Source organism: Octopus sinensis, linkage group LG15 (genome assembly GCF_006345805.1).
Source record: "Octopus sinensis linkage group LG15, ASM634580v1, whole genome shotgun sequence".
NCBI classification, from domain to species: Eukaryota; Metazoa; Mollusca; class Cephalopoda; order Octopoda; family Octopodidae; genus Octopus; species Octopus sinensis.
This window is the reverse complement of record NC_043011.1, coordinates 65,896,427-65,919,213: the sequence shown is the minus strand read 5'-3', so window position 1 is coordinate 65,919,213 and position 22,787 is coordinate 65,896,427.

Genomic DNA, 22,787 nt, shown 5'->3' with positions numbered 1-22,787 from the left:
AGAGTAAAAGACCTGTTGATGCAAGACAGATCCTTTCTGATTGCTCCCCAGTCCGCTTTGTGGAAGTGTATGTTGTCAAATGAGTGCCATGGATTGGGATTGGCTGGTTTGGTTTTTATATGTCGGGAATTGAAATTGCAGAGTATCATGTCGTGGTCTGAGAGGAGAGTTTTTTCAACTGAAATACTGTGAACGAAGCTAGAGTAATTGGTCAATACCAGATCCAAGATCGTTTTATTCTGTCTCGTTGGTTCGAGCACTAGCTGAGTCAGGAGGTATTCATCCATTAGATTAAAGAGCAGTTCTGCTGCTGCTCTATCTGATGTAGAGCATTTGCCTAACTTCAGAGTATTTGTGGGACAGTTCACATGAGGTAGGTTAAAATCACCCATCACTAGTAAGTTTCCGGAGTTGTACTTCCGAAGGAAGGACTTGACCTTACTAAGGCACTCTTCAAAGCACTTTAGTGGTGCTTGAGGAGGCCTGTAAAGACCAACAATGATTATGTCCTTGGCCTTGCTGAATAGTGATACAGATTCACAATAGCTATTGGAAAATATGTCCTTGGCATCAAGTGAGAAGGTGTCAAGGATAAAGATGGCTGGGCCTCCCTTATTTCGGTCTGTGTGATCCGCACGAACAATGATGAAATATTTTATTTTCATTTCAGCGTCCAAATGGGTGTTGTTCAGGTGAGTCTCGGTAAGGATAAAGAAAGGGAAGCAACGAGCCGTTTCGGCAAGCTAACTCTCTATATATGGGATCTTCCATTTTTGTGCAAAAATTGATGGGTTAATGCCACGTACATTTAACAGGAATGTCGAGGTAAGGGATGTTTGATGTTTGCAATGTTCTAAGTTATGTTTGCTCGTTGGATCTCCTGGCTTCGGTCGGCCTTCATATCTTCTAGGTAAGACAGTAAAATGCATATATATGTATGTATATACACACACTCATATATGTATAGGTGTGTTTATATAAATATGTATGTGTACGCATATATATACATATACACCGGAGTAAACACATAAATGTGAAACAAGGTGGAAAAAAGAGTACTCAAATACCAGTGGTAGAGTAATATGCTTTATTTTAAGCAGCAGAAAATTCATCAAAATCTGTTACTCTGAGTTTCTCGTTGCCGTTCTGATGAACTGTCTGATGAACGGCAACGAGAAACTCAGAGTAACAGATTTTGTTGAATTTCCTGCTGCTTAAAATAAAGTATATATATATATATATATATATATATATATATATATATATATATATATATATATATATATATATATATATATATATATATATATATATATATATATATATATGTATATATATATATATATATATATATATATATAAACGGTTAATCCAAACATGAAAACACAACATGAGGACGTGGAACAAATAATATATATATATGTATATATATATATATATATATATATATATATATATATATATATATATATATATATATATATATTATATATTTATATATATATTCAAGTCCCTTATGTTATTACCTACTCCTTCCCTGTCATCTTGTTTTGTATATTCAATTTTTCCGTTGATTTGCTTATTTTTCTTATCTAGTCTAATATTTCCACTCGTCTTTCGCTGTTGAGATATTCTTGACACGATGCGTGTTGCTGTTAGCCACGCTACTTTACGGTTAGTGGAAAAAGTGAGTCGGTCATTTTGCGTATTCAATATTCTACGGTATCTACAAGACTTGGGAAAGTATTTCTTGATTGCCATGTAAGATTGATTCGGAATGTTGGTCATTAACTGTTTATGAATCCTGCATTATAGAAGACAATATTCTAGGAAATACACGGAAAATGACAGAAAGTATCAGTAGTGACACATACTCACGTACGCATGCGCGCATACTTGTACAAGTTCCTGTGTGAATGCGTGCATTCCAAAATATGTATGCGTGTCTTCATTTGTTTGTGTTTTCCCCAATCCCCCTCGTCAACCGAAGTCTTTTATTTTTTTTAAACCGCGTAATATTGCGGTTCTTTAATAATGACCAACAGACACTGGTCGTCTAAAGTGTCCATCTCTGACCAAGATATTCACATAGAATTTGTCAAAATGTGGTTTGATTTTCCACATATGACACTTTTATGCCCTTACACTTCTTCCATTTGTGTTGCGCTGCTTGGATGACAATGGTGGAGATTCTTTGATTATGTAGGTCCAACACAATCATCGAAATCAGATATGATGTTATCATGACTGTCATATACTGATTCCAGTCAAATGATTCTTCATGTAATAGAACATATAGTAGGCAGATGGGTCCGAAACTGGAAAATAGGGAGGGTGATCAAGTATTCCAAAAACAGTTACGTATAATAAGCATAGGCGACAAGGGTTTTTGTGCTGAAGCATTCTCCCAGTAAATCAGCACAACTTAGTTATCAAGTGTTGCTGTGTATGTTAAGTCTGAGCACAAACCGTCCAGCGATATTCTACCCACTAATGCTCAACCTACAACAAAATTCGATGCCGTCTATTGCAAGCTGAGCCTATCTGAGTTTTGCCTGCCCGTGTTGGCTGTCTACAGGCCGCCTCTTGCTGACTCCCAGGACGATACTCATTTACTCGAAGCGATAAGATTCGTTTCAGCTTCGCATGACTGTTTGGTACTAGGAGAATTTAACGCTCCCACGATCGATTGGCCCGCATCAATTTGTACAACATCTTCCCGTTTCGACCAGGCCCTTCTTGACGTGGCTGAAGATTGTTTTCTATCGCAACATGTTGAATATCCGACAAGGCATCGGTCTGGGCAGCAGCCATCTCTGCTAGATCTGGTATTCTCCCGCTATCCAAGATCAGTGTCAGACGTATCTGTGTGCGCCCCTCTTGCCAAGAGTGATCATGCGGTCCTGAAGTTCGTCATGCACACAACTTTTTCTACGCCCACGACTACTTCGCTGCCACGTAGAGTCTTTTCTGCAATTAATCTTGAAATTCTAACCGAGGCTTCCGCGCTTCTGGACTGGCGATCCCTGATGACGTTATCCTCTGTTGACGAACTATGGTCATCCCTCAAAGCATATGTAATCTGTTTGACTGACCAGGCAGTTCCCGTTGGGCTTCCCAAGAAGAAAAAACACAAGCCCTGGGTGACGTAGAAGTTTAAACGAGAACGTCGACTCAGAGATATTGCTTGGGCTGAATTCAAAAATCTGGATTCGACTGCAGCTTTTGAGGTGTACAAAACTCAACGAGATCGATCCGTGAAAATTGAAAAGAAAGAACGCTTCAGTTATGAATACAAAATCGCGGCAAATGCCAGTAGCAATCCCAAAACCTTCATTGCTCATGTTCAGCGGAATTCCCGCTTGAACAACCAGATTGCAACGTTGGTAGACTCAACAGGCGTATCGATTGAGGACCCTTATCAACAGAGTCAATTATTTGCCGAGGCTTTTTCAACGATTTTCAAACAAGATGATGGTTGTGAACCCCCTCCATTTGATAGATCGGTACCTCCAATGCTTCGATTGGTCATCACACGGGACGAAGTCAAACGTGTTATTCAAGGCCTCGATGTCAACAAGGGTCACGGCCCTGACGGCATACACCCACGGGTTATCAAAGCGTTGGCTACGGTCATCTGCGAGCCCTTAACACGACTATTCAATATGTCATTGGCGACGGGTGTTATACCTGCAGACTGGAGAACAGCGATAATCTGCCCAATTTTCAAGAAAGGGAGCCGCGAAGACCCGCTTAACTACCGACCGGTTTCCCTTACATCAATAATCAGCAAGATGTTCGAAACCATCCTTAAGAAAAGTATGATGCTCCACCTCCTAAACACAGCCTCTATCTCTGATTCCCAACACGGCTTCGTGCCGAAGAGATCATGCTTGACCAACTTACTAGTAATGGAAGAATTGTAGACGCGCATCCTCGGTGATAGTGATGCTGCTGACATCGTTTTATTGGACTTTGCCAAAGCTTTTGACTCGGTATACCACCGCCTATTACTTGTCAAGCTTCAAGCATATAGTTTCCATCCGGATATTATACGGTGGGTTGGTGCCTTCCTCTCAGATCGCTCCTTCCAAGTCCAAGTTAATGGTTCGCGGTCCGACGTCTCCAGTGCGAGCAGTGGCGTGCCTCAAGGTTCAGTGCTTGGGCCCTTGTTGTTCTTAGTCTTCATAAATGATTTGCCCGACGACCTCACGCAACACACTATTTGCCGACGATATCAAACTGGTCGCTCCTCGCGGCAATATAGAGGATCTTCGTCGATGCCTCCACCAAATTTGGAAGTGGTCTAACGATTGGGACCTGTGTCTGAACCTGTCAAAGTGCTGTCATCTGCCTGTCGTCTCTACTCCTCCAACTCAACTTGATTTCGAGCCGGGTCGTCTGCTGCTGGAGAGGACCGATTAGGTAAAGGACCTGGGTATCTTGGTGGATTCCTCCTTTTCGCCTTCGGCCCAGTGCGTCCATGCTGCCAACAATGCACGCGGAAGTCTGTTCTTGATTCGACGGTCATTCGGAATGCTCACAGCAGCCATATTCCTACCACTCTATGTCATGCTGGTGAGACCCATATTGGAGTATGGGATTCAAGCCTCTTCTCCTTATCTCCTCAAAGACATACAGCATCTCGAAAGAGTCCAGAGGCTGGCTACCCGCTTGGTTCATGGTCTCAAATATTTGTCCTACGAAGAAAGGCTGAGGACGCTCGACCTTTATTCTCTTGATAAACGCCGCCGCCGTGGTGATCTCATTCTCGCCCACAACATTATAAGCGGAAAGTGTAACCTCTCGAAAAAGCGGTTCTTCACTCCTGCTCCAGAGCGTCGGCTGCGGGGTTATTCCTAAAAGCTCTACCTGCGACGATTTCATCTCAATTGAAGGAGAGGAGATTTCTCCGTCCGGGATGCGGATCCGTGGAACAAGCTGCCAGACGAGATGGTGAAGATGCCGACGACCGCTTTGTTCAAAGCCTCCCTGGACCTCAAGTTGCCTGAACTCTTTACATGAACACCATCCTGTACTTAACTCCATGTACCCCTACATGGCCTTGCTATTTGCTTTTGAGCCAAATTAACTAACTAAGTGTGTTTGGTTTTGAACGCGTTCATTTAATGTCTCAGCAAATCACATATTACGGACCATTAGTTGCTTTTTGCAGCCCAAAACACTGAGGCTATTGAAACAACATTAGATTCAGGCCAGATGGAAGGACATTGCCCATCTTAGGATCAGGTGCAGAGGAAAGTTTCTCTGAATCAAAGTAATAAACCGAACATTTTATCTTCCTTAGGAAACTCTGAAGCAGAGTAGCTGCATGTGGCTCAAACAACGTCAGATTTTGCGGTGATGTTATAAGCCTGGTGCGATTTTGATTACATGTTAGAGGACGCTGTCCCAACTCAGCAGAAACATTAGTCACGTCTAATTTGTTTAGCACAATATTTTCAAACATCTCCTGGGATATTCAAATAGCATTGCCTATTGTATTTATACTCTTCTTTTGCCTGACATCCATGACCTTATGGTGAAGACAATCAAAGTTTTCTCTTGGTGGTGTCAGTTGTAGAATGTCAAAGGATTGGGTCGCACTCAAGACAACGCTGCCTTTTCCCACCACTTTTCAAAACTGTTGTTAAAGCTGAAGCACCATCCGTGAATGTAGCAACATTGTTCGCATGAATATCCCTAGGGGCCAATCCATTTTAGGCCACGATGCCAATTTTCAATTATCAAAACTAATTACTAATAGATATATTTGAAATATTCGAACAGCCCGATGTCACTTTACATGGAATGAAACAAAGTAGTTATTAGTAAGATGTAACGCAATTAATGAATGCAAAATTTCACAGCACTAGAATCAGTCCTTCATAGTCACCATAGGAACTTTTTATCTCAGCCTCAGATTATGTACAACAATATTAAAAAATAACAAGCATTACAGGGCTCGTGTTGTTCGACTAAACCTCTTCCAGTGTTGCTTCTGCATGGCAGCATTTTAAAAACTGAAACTGGTCAATGATAAAATATAAAGTATAACTTTTAACATGTCTTGAATATGTTTCTTCATATAAGCAAATATGCTAGCAAGTATGTGTATGCGTGAATCAGCATAATTTGAGACACATGCCAGGTTTCGTGAATGCAATGATGTGTTCCTGACATCTATGTTTAACATTAATTGTAGTAGTTGTAAAATACTTACTTGCAGCGTGCAGACGCGTTTGTAAATAGCTCATACGATTCAGGACAAGTTCGTTTTGCCATGTCGATGCAAACCTTTCCAACGTACGTTTTGGTTACATCTATGAATTGAAACAACAATCACTTTATATTTTATACATGTCATAATATAGAAATTATATCTGAAATTTTATCGATTACTAAATCATATGAACCGTCTAATTATCGTAACTTCCTATTTGAGTGAAAGAGAAATATTTCGCTTTATATATATGGAAAACTATATTTATGACATAACAGTTGTTTTTAATGGACATGAGAAGGATATGAAATCTTATTTCCTGCAAATTTGTATATTTTTTATAATTATGACTCTAATATACTTCTTTATATCTCCAATCACGTTTGTTTCCCCCTGAAAATATATTATACCTATGTATCTTTCGATCGATTTATTTATCAATCTATCTTGCTATCTCTCTACCAAGAGTATCAGAGGTATTGGTGTCAAGAAGACCCAAAGGTGTCAGGTACTGATGAGCAAGTGTTATGGACAAACTATAATTAAGCTCCTGGGTCCATAATGATACGGATTGCGTGTCCAACGTAGGCCGTGTATTAGCATGTCTATCTATAAAAGTTAACAGAATGAGATAAAAAATCCAAGGCTGTAAATAGTTTACAAAACATTTATAAAGAAATTTTACAGCTGTATATGGGATATTATATATATATCCCTTCATCAGAGACGGTGCGAGAAAATGTTTAATTAATAATTATTTTAGAGAAGATATGAAATACAGAGTGAAGTGGAAGAATGAAAACAAACGTGAGATATGTTAGGATAATGTATCTGCAGTTTCCTTTTTTAAGCAGAATGGTGTATGTATTAGTTTCTTGCACCTTGTGTGTCAGTTCCAAAGGTGTTTATAATTGGGCATTCCAAGCATGGCGTTTTGTAAACGGTGTTATTCGATCGAGGGTTTTTTTTTTGTAAGTGACTTAAACATTGGGAATGTTTGTGAGGTCAAACCGAAAAGAGGATGAGAGAAAAGAAAGGGAGAGAGACAATAAACAAATGAAATATAGAAAGAAGGTAAGGGGAGTAAAATTGAGCTGAATTAGGTAATGGGGAATCTACATTAAGTTACTTCAACGAACAGCTTAGTGGTGAGTAGTAGAAGAATTGAAGAATTTATATCTGTGAAGATGTATACTCACATTCTTATAGACACATGTATATAGACATTTACAGACATCAATAAATTCCTTCGTAGATAAATGAATGCATGCAAACTCTTTCTATCTATCTATCTATCTATCTATCTATCTATCTATCTATCTATCTAACTATCTATCTATCTATCTATCTATCTATCTATATATATATATATATATCTATCTGTATATATATATATATATATATATATATATATATATATATATATATATTTAAATATATATACATATATAAATATATATATATATATATATATATATATATAAATATATATATATATGTATATATATGTATATATATATATATATATATATATATATGTATATGTATATATGCACACGTATGTATACACACATATATATTTATATGTATAATATATATATATATATATATATATATATATATATATATACACGTACATAAACATGGATGGCAGGATAATGAGAGAGGCATGAATTTAAAATTGAGAGATAAATATCGATGACAATAATTATTAGATCTACTTACCTAACACTAGAACGAAAATAATTGCAGCAAATTTCCTCATGCCCATGTCACAGTAATTCGAAGTCTTATGCTTGGCAGGTAACTCACAGAACTGCATTGTAAATAGTTAATTATAATGTAACACATGTTTTGCTTATAATTATACTAGTTTATCTTTATGTCTTATCCTGCACTGGTTTCAGTGGAAGGCTGGGGTCATGCTGGTGCAGAACCTGTTATCACTTGGCGTTATTTCTGGTATTGTTTTTGAAGAAGTAGATAGGTGGACGTAGCTACTCTTCTTTGCTTCTCCTACCGCGATGTGGGTTCATCTGGTATCTCAGATAGAGACCCGTTCAGACATTCGTTGATGACATCCACATGAACGCCATGCATATCTCTAAGGTTGCCTGTCAGGATGTTGAACATTTGCGGGCCCTTGAAATACAGGCAATTGCAGTAGTATCCATATTTTGGATGGGAAAGACGAGATGTGTGGCACGATGCTATAGATGTCAATTCCGAAATTGTGAGCTAGATCCTCTAAGATCCCCCAAACATATATCACCGCATATCTTTATCCGTTCCCCTGCAAGGGAAAGCGACTCGGCTCCTTTAGCCTCTCCCACCAGCCCATCTTTTGCATAGAGATAATATTCTTTGTGTATTGGGGCTTCATTGCTTCGACTTCCAGGGTTTGTTTCACAGTCGCTGGAACCATATTTGGGAGCTGTAATCCAGGAGGCTGAGAACGAAAGTACTTCAGAGAAGTGGCAGGGTTTCCCCCTTTTCTGGTTTTAAATGTCCTCAGAATCCATCCAGCCACTCGGTGTTGTCAACTAGGTAATATGCACAGAGAATGTTGCTTCATCGCTCTTTTTTAACCCCTGGTTACGCACCAACTCTGACTCTGGGATTGTATTCTCTCATTCATTATAATCCGTTTCTTATCAATATTTAATATCACTTGACGTTTCCCATTGTATATACCACCAAGTAGTTATATAGAGATTTTCGCCATGCTGAGATGCTTATTAATGTAAGAGCTAATTGAATTGTACCAGTAAAAAACAATGAAAAACGTGTCACTGATATAAAAGAAGAGAAATCTCTTGTCAATGACTATTAAAAACTTACTAAGTCGACATAAACGATAATACTACACATTCTATTAGTCAAGAGATATAAATTAATGTGTTCGTAAAGTAATTGTGTTTTACGAGAAAGGATATACAAAGGAAGGCAAACAAGGCTTTATTTCGCATACTTTTAATCACGAAAGTGATCACAATCGCTTCCAATGAGTGCAGCTCAACGGGAAAGTAACATTTTTATGTCTCTTACAAAGAAGCTTATTTATTCCCCTCAAGAAAATAACTGAATGACTGTTCCAACGTACACATAAAATGCTCTGTTGATCGGAACACACGGAAATCCGTAATTGCTATGTCAGGTAGCGAGGATGTCGAAAAAGTTCCAGTCCTAGTAATCTTAATTTTTCTTTGATTTGTATTGAAGGGTGTGGCCGTGCATTGTCATGTTGGTGTATAACCCTTTCTGTTTATCAAAGATGGCCACTTTTGACGTAGTTTTCATTTCTTAGCAATATTCATTGACGTTCCTTCATCTTGAAATGGACGATACATTTTATGATCCACCAAACACAGAGCAAGGATATTTGTGGATGTATTTCTGGTTTTAGTGTTGGCAGCAGCCTCTCATAACCTTATAACCATTATCACCACCTTGCATATATACAGAGGTTTAAAATAACATTACAGAATACCCATGTTTGAAAGAGAAAATAATATTTATACAGGTTTAACAGACACCTTCTAAGTCTATAAAACAAAAAGCGTTCAAATGTTGTATATACTACTCAATTTGCTTATAGAACACTAAATAGCTAAAGAGAAAGCACAGACCAACTACCTTTGAAGCAGCCCAAAAGCATGACATTCCTGACTAGTAACCTAAATTTCTAATTAGAAAAAAAACGCACCAAATGACAACTAATAAAATGTGCCGCAAAACATGACGTCAGTTTATATCCTTTTGTGAACCTCAAGACAATTCCAAAACAGAAAAAAATGTGTCAAACCTGTTAGTAATATCCTACATCCTGAACTTTGTACCTTTCACATTATATTTTCAAAACAAAGGATTAAATCCAATAAAGCTAAAAAAATGACTAACCCTACCAAGAAATTCGCTATCCACGTAACAAATTAACACCCATACGTACAACAAGCGTAAAAAATTGAGCAGGTGACTTGTACTATATCCGCGAGCTGACTGAAGCCATGTGAAAGACTTGGTAAACGGAAAATGACAGAAGCCGATAGCATTTATATAAATAGAGTGTTGGGAATGTAATGCGAATTTTCATCACGATGATAGACGAATAAGACAATCCCGTTAAATTCAAGATAAAATGGGTGGGAACAGTCTAGAAATAATATTTAATCTCTTCTATCCCGTCAGCGTGTATTCATAGTTAATTGCGTAATTAATCCCATGGTGGATAAACGTTATGAAGCAAAATAATCTCCATTGCTTTCTGTATGATTTTCGAAAGAAAATCACTGCTATAGAATAAATGGAAAACATTTGTGAAGTGTATTTGGATGCAGTGAAATCTCGTATATATCAGCTGTGGTTTAAAAGTTCTAAATATGGTGATTGTGACATGTCCGACACCCCACGTCCTTGCAGACGACATATTCTGAATGAAGACCTTTTGCACTAGACTATTGCATCGGATCCACGTCAAAGCAACCGGGATGTGGCGCAAAAGTTAATGTTTCATGTTCAACTATCCACGAATATCCCAAGCTAAATTAAGAAAACATTCAAAGAGGAAATTAGGGTGTCACCTGTGCTTAAGCTTTACAACCAAACACAATATTCCACCATCTCCTGTAGTCTTCTAACCAGCAATACAACCGGTCATATCTGCGGCCGTGTTGCAGGTGATGATAAATGGCTCTGTCATCACAACAATTATGAGACATTCAGAAACAGACAGGAAGTTGAAGGCATTCTTTCACACATATTTTGTACAGAAATAGTTTGTTTTGAAAATGGCATTAAAAACGTTAGTTTCCCTTTTTCTGTTTTGGAATTGTCTTGAGGTTCACAAAAGGATATAAACTGACGTCATGTTTTGCGGCACATTTTATTGGTTGTCATTTAGTGCATTTTGTTTCTAATTAGAAATTTAGGTTACTAGTCAGGAATGTCATGCTTTTGGGCTGCTTCAAAGGTAGTTGGTCTGTCCTTTCTCTTTAGCTATTTAGTGTTCTATAAGCAAATTGAGTAGTATATACAACATTTGAACGCTTTTTGTTTTATAGACTTAGAATGTGTTTGTTAATCCTGTATAAATATTATTTTCTCTTTCAAACATGGGTATTCCGTAATGTTATTTTATACCTCTGTATATATGCAAGGTTGAGGTTTGGTTAGGAAACTTTTTGATAATTCCTAGAGCACGTAACTAGTGTAATGATGTCAAAGTAATTTTATTATTTGTATTTTATTTGTATTAATGTTTTGAAAACTTTTACTGTTGTGTAAGTGTTTTTCATGCATGAATAAACTAATTCAGAGTTTTAGTTTAAAATTTGCGCCATGACTATGGTAATATGGTAACATTTCAGTTTCCGATATTATCTTGATGTTATTTTGTGTGTGAGAATATGTTTTAAGTCATGCTAAATTGAGATTTATTTTATAATTGCCATATATATTTGGATAGTAATGTGTCATCTCGTTTCTCATTTGGTGGGAAGCTCCTCAAAGAATGCCTATGGTTTACTGGGTTGCAATAGATCCAACATATGTAGATGATGACGTGCTCATGGTTGCCTCTGCGCCATATATGGTTGACATTTATAGAAAAAAAACCCAAAATAGCTGTATCAACGACAATGATATTAGTTTGACGCTCGGGAAGGTGAGAAACTTTTTTACGGTTCGAGACAATTTTACTCTTCATCTTTCTGGGTTCAATAAAATAAGTACAATTTAAGTACTTGCTTCGATGTAATGTACTTGGTTCGGTGCTTTAAACATAATTTCATACCTTGTGTCTGCAGTAAAAAGGAATCATCACTAATAAAATGTAACAAATACTTTGATGTCCAAAAGGCAGTGTTATCAAATGCCTCGTGTGTAAGTTTTGAGGAGGTTTCCAAGTTTAAGAAACTATAAAACAATAATAAACGAATAATCTACGTTTATTAAACTCTTACGATGTTTATTGGCACATTTCGGACATAAAATTCTTTAGTATCGAAACAATTAAAGGAATAACATAAATACTTCCTCATTGCAGCTTTTTCAATACTTAGGCAGGCAAAATTAATGTACACGCAAGTGAAGTGAGAACCGCTGAGTCTTGGAAACTCGCCTGTGAAAAGAATAGTTAAAACAAGTTATACATTAACCCTGAATGTAATATGAGGCTAATAGTGCAAGTATATATATATATAAGGTCTTATAGAGAAAACGGAAGAGTTTATTCGAAGATTGAGATGGAAAGCCTTCTTCTTTGATAATAAACAGAAAATAGAAGGAAACAAATATGGATTTAAATCTCCCAGAAACCCGCCACCCATTCCGGAATTAGAAGCCTTCGAGAAAGACCTTTTCGAGCTTATTAGGGAAATTAAATTCCGCAAATATACCAACCAATTACAGAAAAATATGAGAGAAAAAATTAAGGAGAATAACGACTCGAATAAGATCTTCGTTAAATCTGATAAGACAAGGAACTTATATGCACTTGATAAGGACGTTTATAAGCGCCTGATTTCGAATAGTGTCACGGACACATACAAAAAAGACAACACGAATATATACAAAGAGGTGAACTTAGAAGCAAGAGGAATAGCTAACGATCGTAAGATTAGCGATAGGATTGAATATCTTTCACCACGACCAGCTTTTATTACTCTGAAAGACCATAAAGCCAATTTTAGTAGAAACCCCAAATGTAGATTGATAAATCCGGCTAAAACTGAGATAGGAATTATTAGCAAAAATATTTTGGACCGTATTTTAGTTAAGTTAGATAGCGAAGTAGACTTGAGAATTTGGAAGAATAGTAAGTCAGTTATAGAGTGGTTTAAAGGTATTAGCTATAAGAATAATTGTAGTTTCACACAATTCGACATTATTGACTTTTACCCGTCAATATCTAGGACGTTGCTCCTAAGGGCATTGTAATTCGCCAAGCAGTATGTCAACATCGATAGCTCGAAAATTGATATTATTATGCATGCGAGGAAATCGCTTCTTTTTTTCGAGGATTCCACCTGGATTAAGAAGACTGAGGATTCTCTTTTCGATGTACCGATGGGGGCATACAACGGGGCTGAGTTATGTATGATCATAGGAGCATTTATTCTCCATAATCTAAAAATAGAATTCCCATTTATAGATGCAGGTTTATATAGGGATGACGGCCTTATAGCCACGCATAATCTAAACGGCCATGAATCAGATAGACTTAGGAAGGACCTCATAGCTTTCTCTCAAAGGATGGGCTTACGGGTTACGATAGATGCTAACCTGAATAGTGTAGATTTTTTAGACGTAAATTTTAATGTAAGATCGGATAGATTTAAACCTTTCCGTAAGCCCAATGAAAAGCTATCGTATATTAGCAAAGATTCGAACCATCCACGAGTTATCCTTAGGAACTTAGTCAGCAATGTAGGTAGAAGAATATCTTCAATTTCTTCGGACGAGACAGCATTCCATAATGCTGCACCTTATTACGATAGCGCATTAAAGAATAGTGGATTCTCTGAGAAGATCCAGTTCAACCAGCTTAATGCTGAAAATAATGCTGCACGAAGAACTAGGACCAGGAAAGTTTTGTGGTTCAACCCGGCCTTCAATTTGGCCGTAAAGACTAATATAGGTAAGGACTTTTTTAGATTAGTCTCTAAGCATTTTAAGCAGGGTCATAAATTCTATAGGATATTTAATAGAAGAACCCTGAAGGTTAGCCAGTCTTGTTGCAGAAATTTCGCCTCTTACATTAGCCAACATAATAGGAAGCTAATTGAGATTAGACATTGTGCCGAGCCCATTAAGAAATGCAATTTCAAAAACGAAAGCTCCTGTCCGTTAGAAGAGAAATGTCTAGTGAAAGGAGTAGTTTATAGAGCCAAGGTGCAAGTGGAAGGCTCATCGGAATACAAGACATACACAGGGGCTTCAGAAAATTCATTTAAAACAAGATTTTATTCTCATAAAAATTCATTTAAATACCCAGAGAATAGGAAGAAGACCAGCCTAGCAAAATATGTCTGGGAACTAAAAGAAAAGGAAGCCCCACCTTTCAACGTGACATGGAGCATTCTGGACAGGGCGGCACCATACAGGCATGGAGCATACAAAAATAATTTCAAGTGCAAACTTTGTCTATTAGAGAAAATGTACATCTTATTCAAAGCCAATAATTCTTTGAATCAAAGAAGTGAGCTAATGAACTTATGTAGGCACGCGGCTAAATTTAAAATGTCGAATATAAATATACCATATGGATAGAGTATATATTTTGTATTTTTGATTTTTGAAATTTTGATTTTGACTCTTGAACGATGAGCGCTACGATGGATTTTGTTTCCAAGCTATGCGGATCTTAATCCGTATAGCAAAGTCTTATGTTTCTACATATACATTAGGAAAAACCTTCGACTTTGTTTTCATGTTATTGTATTGTATAGGATTACCTTGATTATTTATATTACCTTGATTATTTATAAATGATCCAAAATAGGGTGTTATATTTTATTTTATGTCTTTCGTATATATTTTTATTAATGCACCCATTTTTCTTTTAAAAAAAAGCAATGATTTTTTTAAAAAAGCAATGTTTCTTAAAAAAAACAGTGTTGTCAAAATTGGAATGTTGATATAAGTATGTGTATATGTGTATAGCCAAGGATATGTATTTGTAAGCATGCGTATCTGTGTATGTGTAAGTGAGAGTATGTTTGTGCTTAAGCACACATATACACGACTGTATGTATATGTATCCATTCGAACTTGTGTTTGTATACTTGTCTCCATATATGCCAATAATGCCGTTACACAGCTTGTATACATAATTTTTTCTTATTTCGTTTTTTCCCCACCCCTCCTTCGTTCCTTTTTCTCTCTCTTCCTTTCTTTCGTTTCCCCCCTTACTCAGTATATGAGAATCGCTACATAGATGATTTTTAACATGCGTGCGAGATGGTTTTCGTGAATATATGTACACATGCATTTATGTGTATATTTAGATTTATATTCATACGTCTGTATATGTATGGCGTTTGCGCGCATCCTTTTGTGTATGTTGATATATATATATGTACATTTTAATATAAATATGTATTGCAGTGTAATATTTATAACAGGTTTAATTTCTATGCATTAATTTATACTTTTTTTCATTAACGTCAATATGTATTTTATTCAATGTAAGGTTTTTTCCTCGGATTTTATAATTTTTATAAGTTTTTTTATATATATATACATATATTTTTGACCTTTTTGTTTATCGCTCGAAGATTGACCGTTTTTTTTATAGGGCCAATCAAACAAGTCCATTTCTTTTTAAAGGTGTAGCGTTTGTAAGAGTCTAGATTGAATTGATATATCGGTTCCATTCTAGCAAAAACTGTCTGATGAACGGCAACGAGAATCTCAGGGTAACAGATTTTGTTGAATTTTCTGCTGCTTAAAATAAAGTATATATATATATATATATATATATATATATATATATATATATATATATATATATATATATATATATATATATATATATATATATATATATATATATATATATATATATATATATATATATATATATATATATATATATATATATATATATATATATATATATATATATATATATATATATATATATATATATATATATATATATATATGTATATATGTGGAGTCGGCGCAGTGGCCCAGTGGTTAGGGCAGCGGACTCGCGGTCGTAGGATCGCGGTTTCGATTCCCAGGCCGGGTATTGTGGGTGTTTATTGAGCGAAAACACCTAAAGCTCCACGAAGGCTCCGGCAGGGGCTGGTGGTGAACCCTGCTGTACTCTATTGCCACAACTTTCTCTCACTCTTTCTTCCTGTTTCTGTTGTACCTGTATTTCAAAGGGGTCAGCCTTGTCACACTCTGTGTCACGTTGAAACTCCCCGAGAACTACGTTAAGTGTACACGTGTTTGTGGAGTGCTCAGACACTTGCACGTTAATAAATGAGCTGCGAGGTCACTGGTGCCAAGCTGTATCTGCCTTTGCCTTTCCCTTGGATAACATCGTTGGCGTGGAGAGGGGAGGCCGGTATGCATGGGCGACTGCTGGTCTTCCATAAACAGCCTTGCCCAGACTTGTGCCTCGGAGGGTAACTTTGTAGGTGCAATTCCATGGTCATTCATGACCGAAGGAGGTCACAATATATATATGTATGCGTGTGTGTGTGTGTGTGTGCCTCTGTGTGTGTGTGTGTGTGTGTGTGCGTGTATATATGTATATATATGCATGTATGTATACATCCATACAAACATATGTACATATATATATATATATATATATATATATATATATATATATATATATATATATATAACGTCATTTAAATGTTACCCATGAAAATTAATACACCATATATGGATGAAGTCGAGTACGGAATCTAAAGAATCGAGTTACCCCAGCTGGGAAATAACTGTTCCATTTTAGAGCAATTCAATGTGGATTTGCTTAAGAACGACTGGCGATGAAATCCTTTTGTAACTGGAGATTATTTAAGTCATTCTTCATACTCTCAGTTGAACCTTACTGTCTAGATAGCAAATCAAGTGTGATCAATTGACAAGGGCTAATGACATTGCAAATTGCGATATATTTCGATAAACGGGTTAATCTACCGGAGATGATCCTGCATTAAACTTATAAAGCCACAAAAGTTTGTTTGCCGGTGAAATTACTTCTCATTAATGTTACCCCATGACAGTCTACTGATAAAACTATTAAACATTGTAATGTGTACTTCTCTTAGTTACACAAGAATCCTGATTGGAATGTTGTTCTATTCTGATTTTGAAGTACATTACAACAAATAACTTATTGCTAACAGAGAACGTTTATTGTATTGGATTTCCCAACAGTTTTTCTGTACTTTTAGACTATAAATTCATGTGGCAGAATATCTCATGATATTGAAGTATAACAATTTTATAATGCAAATATTGTAATTATGTTTACTATAATTATTTAAAATATAAATACTGGAGACAAATGGAAATGGTATGATGGATAACGCGGTTATCCGATGATCTATTTAATAAGTAATGACATACCTTAGGTAAACCGATGTCCTGGAAAGAAAGAACAAGTGTTATGAAGATGAAACGAGGCGCACATTTTCATTTTATTTTTTTTCACAACTATTTCAAATATGTTTATAAAAAAATATCATTTATACATGGCGTGTGAACAATACGAACTATTTCTTATGACCCGGGTGCCTTCATTTTGCAGTTCTTTACATCTTACTACATGAAAATGTGTTTTTACAGACTTGCAGTCCCCTGGAACGGATAAATTGCTAATGCTTAATTTGCTTGAATGTTGCATTATATTATTTTTCAAGAGTCAGTTCCCGTCATTTACATCAATGATAAGTAATGTATACTGATCGCAGTTATAGTGAATTTGTCAATGCATTGATATTCTCAATTTATTTTCAGTAGTTCACTACACATGAACATTTAATAATATTTACATTTATATTTTATATATTATAATATATTACATTTATTTTATTTAAATACTGTACCTGCTGTCAGTGATCTTACACAGCAAATCTATAACTCGTTTAATCTTGAGTATCAAATAATATCACTATGTGACCAACTATAAAGTGCTGGAAAGAGTGAACATCGAGCCGCTGATCATAAAACAACTAAGGTTTAGGAGACGTAATATGAATGGAAGACACAGGTTTCCCATGCGAAGTGTTATTCTGCGAGCTCAAGTCAGGAAATAGACCATGAGTTAGACTTCTTCAAACACATAAGTACCAACACAAAGCAACTCTGGACTTTAGCCTAAATCGTTTGAAACAATAAAATGCAATCAAACGACAGGAGAGACAGGTTCAACAGGATCAACCTTGTCCTTCATTTATAATAGCATTCAGTCAATACCCTCGACTCTTTAATGCAATAATTCGTGTGCATAGTCATGAAAGTCATCTCAGTAATGGAAGCGTTCTACAAAGATGGAACTAAATTCTCAGATACTATATACAAGCACATTTCGAAATATTACTTAAATAACTTTTAGAATAAGTAACTTACGTTGCAGAGGATGCTGTTTCGTAAGAGATCATGACATTCGGGGTCAAATTGCGGTGCAAAACACATGAAAAAGTCATTAGCTGCACTGGAAAAGAGAAAAATGTTTCTCGAAAATTAATTTGTAAACGCAATCATTACAAATTCTAAAATAAACTCAAACGCCAAGATAGAGTGCTGCCTATATCTCACCTATATATATATATATATATATATATATATATATATATATATATATATATATATATATATATATATATATATATATATATATATATTTCTTTTTGTGATCAGTAGATTTATTTCACTGGCATTATTATATGTTTACAAGGTCTAGACAGGCATCTGCGGCCAGCTAGCAAGTCATGCTACTCCTGAATGATGACGAGCAAGACTCAGAAACTAGTCTCTGGGTGGAGGTTTAGCTGGATGGGGGTTCTTCTCTGCCCCTTGTAAACATAAGGCCAGAGGAAATGTGTCGAGGCCGACAGGAAGCGTTCATGCTTCCTAGAGCTAAATAGCGGTGGTGTGATTCCCTTTATGTGACTGTCTCGTTATGTTGACAATATAGAAATGCGCTATCGAAATATATATATATCCATACATACATACGCACACACACACACACATCCACTACACACATTTTTGTCTCTCTTTTCTCTCCTTGTTTTTTTTTCTGGTGCCTTTCTGTGGAAGACTTCCACCCAGAGACTAGTTTCTCAGTCTTGCTCGTCATCATTCTGGAGTAGCATGACTTGCTAGCTGGCCGCAGATGCCTGTCTAGACCTTGTAAACATATAATAATGCCAGTGAAATAAATTCACTGATCACAAAAAGAAATATATATATATATTTATATATATATATTTGTTATTTGTATAACACAAAAAAATTAATAATTTGTTACCAGGGTAGAAAAATTCACATACGTGCGAAGGATATTACAACAGACTTATAAAGATGGAAATTCCAGGGTTAAGTGAAATGTTTTAGTATAACGTGGATAAATGAAGACATGGAATGAAACGGAGGTATTATTCAAATCATTTATACTTCCAACAAATGCTTCGAAGAAAGCATTGCCAAAAATGATGCAAAACGATGCAAATATCCCGTCATGAATTACTTTATTTATCCATGTTATATGCATACGCAGATATATACCTACGTGAATTCGCGTGTATAGTTTTGTATGCGTGTTTGAGCGGAGAGATGCATCTGCGATATGAGTAAGCAGTCGTGCATCATACTTACGTGCATGAATTGGAACTAAGGGCCGGAATAGTATCAGGACAAACGAATTTTGCGAATTCCTCACATTCCTTTCCCTTGAACGCCATAACTAACGCTACAAATTGAAACGAAACACAATTTCAGTCATATATATATATATATATATATATATATATATATATATATATATATATACTACAGGACATAGGAAGATATGTGAAATTTCATCGTTTACTAAATGTTTTAATCTATAATTTGCCGAGAGAGCTCGAAGCAGCAAGAACTGTGCCTCACTTATAAAATTATTTTTTCATTCGAATAATGAGAATGGCAGGATGTGGGAGCTCGTTAGCTATTTTATTCTTCTTGTAATCAATGTGCGTTACGAATCCTAGATATGAGTTCTATTTTGTGAATTAATTTGAATTCCTGATGAAAAATAGTGCACAATGCCTGTTTAATATGGGCCACCATTAATTGTAGCTATTCATCATGGATATCATCTTTTTAAAAGTAGGTCCAAATAGCGAATAACACTCTCAAAATATGAATCGCACGTTTCCACATCAAATATGGTGTCCAAAGTTACGCCTGTATCATGTACTTGAAGATTTAAAATGGAGTTATAATTTTTTGATTTCATATTGTCTTATATACTTTTTTCATACTAACCAACCCAATGATTTAGTAAACGATGACATTTCAAATATCGTCCTATGAATATATAATGTTAATTTGTATATGCTTCCACCACACTACTATAATGATCTTACTATATTATCCACGCAAATATTAAAATGATACGCATATTAAGAACGATTGCTACGCATGAATTTATTTAGAACTGTTCCTACCACTACTGCTACAACCACAACAGGTCACTTTCAGATCATATGACAAATAAAGTAGAATCCATGGACAGCCTCTACTACTGGACCATACCAGACCCGTCTTTTTCGTTTCTTTCGTTCTTTCTTCTTTTGCTTCTTCTTTTTCTTTTTCTTCTTCTTCTTCTTCTTCTTCTTCTTCTTCTTCTTTTCTCCTCCTTCTTCTTCTTCTGCTACTGCTGTTGTTGCTTCTACTTCTTTCTCCTTCTTGCCTTCTCCTTCCTAGGATGATGCTGTTTAAACCAGACTTCTCATCCAAATATTTCACTGCACCCATAAACAGAGAGAGAGAGAGAGACTGACAGACAGACAGACAGAAATAAGGATAATACCCTACGTATTTGAATGTACGAAATATTTGCAAAGCCTTTTATTTAATTTTTTCTTCAATTTAATACATTTTTTTTCTTTTACTATTAGTTGGAAGAGTTGAAAAGATTGAAACCGTTACTTACCGTCAGAGAATGTAATAATGATAAATTTATTTTACCATTTTCAACCTTGCCTTATTCTCCACACAGACACACACACACACACACACATATATATATATATATATATATATATATATATATATATATATATATATATATGTATGTGTTGTGCATTTAATAGTAATGATTGTACATCCCTTTCCACCTGACGAGTGGTATGTGAAGTCGCTATAAATAAAGTGACGTCGAGGAATAATCGAGAAGATAGACCACTTAAACTGGGCAACACCGACGGTCCGGATAAGAAAGAGAATAATTTAAGAGTTTGTAAATAGTTTTCAACAAGTTCGAATGATAATCTCAGATAATTACACATTACCAAGTCATGAGGAAGAGTTTGCAAAATTGAATGGACAAAAATTATTCAGAACATTACAACTCACATAGGCATACCTACAACTCAGGTAGAAGAAGAATGTTCTCATTTATTAACCATCAATGCACACCATGGCCTATTTAGATTTTAGCAGCTTCATATAGATGTAAATCTGTCTCCTTCCTATATTTCAGCAAATATTGGATAAAATGATGGCAGAATGTGAACTAGCTATAGCGTATTTTGAAGATATTTTAATAAAAAGAGAATCACATAAAAAAAATATAGAACACATTAAAAGCGTATTACAGAAAACAGAATATAGGTTCAAGTAAACGGAAGAAAAATGCCCGATCTTTCCCAAAAAACTTACTTCGCCAGAAGAAAACGGATGAAAACTGGATCCATCCAGAGAAACTGCGATAAGAAGAACAAAAACTTCCAAGTCAAGTAATAAAACTATGCTAGAAGCGTTTTTGAGTCTAGTAAATTACTATCAAATATGCATTCCCAATATACATAATGTAAGGGCGATGCTTAATTTTCTGTTAAAGGAAAATGGTATGGTACTGTTAAATTCCAGAAAGATTTTGCCGAGTGAAAATTCATTTTAACACCGGACTTAACGACAACACAATTTGATTCAACGTTTGATACTATAGTGGCTACAAATGCGAGTGAGTATGGTGTTTCAGCGGTGATTCTGCGCAAATATAGGGGTACGGATAATAAGGATATAGCCTATGTGTTACGATCTGTATTACCAGCTAAAAAGAGGTATAGTCAGATAGAAAAAAGAGCGTTAGCTATCATATTCGATGTGACAAAATTCCATGGATTTATTGAAGGAAGATGTTTCTCACAACAACTGGAGTATATTGGGCCCTATATCTCAATTTAGAGTCAGTCGTACTCGTGATATATTCTCTAGCCTAATTTTCTCATTCAACTATACATTTATAAACTACGTTTTTTCTTCATCAGAACTCCTATAGGAGACCTAAATTTGGGTATCTGCAATTACAACTAAATTTCGGGGTCCCATCGATCCTTTTAGATTTGACGGGATCCTTCTTTCCTCCTACATAATCATTCCTAAGCACTGAACTTTCAACGCCTGAAGGTAGTGAAGGGTGCATTAATCCATAATTCCCCTGGATTATTAAGTATATAATAGGCATGCAATTTGAAACAGCTTCCAAATTTCGCTTTTCAATAATTTTCGTTTCATTCGAAGCCGTAATGGACCCTAAGTTTCGTGTACCGAGTATGATAATTTGATTGTTGATCTATTGCAAATATATATATATATATATATATATATATATATATATATATATATATATATATATATATATATATATATAAAGATAAAGATAAAGATGCTTTTGGAATTGGCGTCTCTCAGCGTGTCACTATCAACGGGATTATGCAGCTGAATGGCGACTAACCGTAGTCAAAATATTGTATTTAACGTGACATTAAAAAACAATTACTTCCTTTAATTAATTTTAATTAAACGCTGCCAAATCATATGTAAC